Genomic DNA, 1213 nt, shown 5'->3' with positions numbered 1-1213 from the left:
CGGGTCCCTAGGAACCTCCTCCGCCCCTTCAGCTCCTTCCCAAGCCTCCAGACTGCTTCAGATATTATCTCTGTGCTGGCACTCCAGAGCTGCAGTCATTTTGCTCTACAGAGCAGGCCTCCAAATTGTTCCATAGGCCAAATTTGCTTTGTAGAGCAGCCTCCAAATTGTAACTACCAGCTCTGCTTTCAGGGTCTGGGCTGAAAGCAGACCTTTCTGCCTAAACCCAGACCTCCTCCATCCACATGACTCCATCACTCAGCCCTAGCACCACCTGCAGATTCCCTGACCTCCGAATTAGCCCTGACCCCTACCTGCAGGCTGCTCCAGCTCTTAGAGTGGCAGGCATCCTAAGCATCCTGCCATGGTTTGTATCCTTTAATATTGGTACCCAGGGTGTGTAAGATAAATACAGACATGTATTTATGAACATAATATATGTCTATATTTTCCTGGGAACTTTTGTTACATATGTTGGCCATTCAAGCTTTGTTCTTCTGATTTATGTAGTCAACAAATCATAGGAAAGAAGAGTGTATTACTTCAGTGGGCCACAATCTTAACTGTGTTTGTTTGTACCCACCGTGAATGCAATGAATAGTAGTAGTGAACATATTAATTCACTATAGCTTGCACCTTGTAACCTTGTGCTTGGGACTCGGTTCTCTTGCCCTTTTCTCTACAATGTTTATAAACATTCAGCCTCTTCCTTTTTGGGCTGGGCTCCAAATTACTTGCCCATGGCTTAATTTTTCGCTGCCTTTACTACAGACGTCATACTGAATACTAACCTCATCAACCCCCAGTCCCAGAAACTGCTGCTGCTGCTGAAATCATCTCTCCTCCCCAGTTCCCCACATTACCTTGTCACTGAATCAACTCATTGGCTCCCTACTGGCTCTTCATTACAAAGAGTTAACATTTTTTGAGTCAGATTAAATCGGTACAGAGAAAGGTGGGAGCAAATTGTGAGAGACACCAGAGACCCACTGAGTCTTTGGGTTGGAGGAGGAACAGGTATAGGAAAGATAAGTGCTGTTTTTACACCAGCATAGGATCTGGTTCCTTGTTTGCCTTCAAGCTCCTGCTTCATACAGCTCTGTCCTACATGTCTGGCTATGGCCCTTTTCACTTTCTCTCCATATCCCTTCTGCTGAGCTCCCTCTCTCTCTCCCTCCTTCATCCTATGATCCCAGGCACAATAGACTCTTTC

Source organism: Alligator sinensis, unplaced genomic scaffold (genome assembly GCF_000455745.1).
Source record: "Alligator sinensis unplaced genomic scaffold, ASM45574v1 scaffold1248_1, whole genome shotgun sequence".
NCBI lineage: Eukaryota > Metazoa > Chordata > Crocodylia > Alligatoridae > Alligator > Alligator sinensis.
This window is presented reverse-complemented; position numbering follows the sequence as displayed.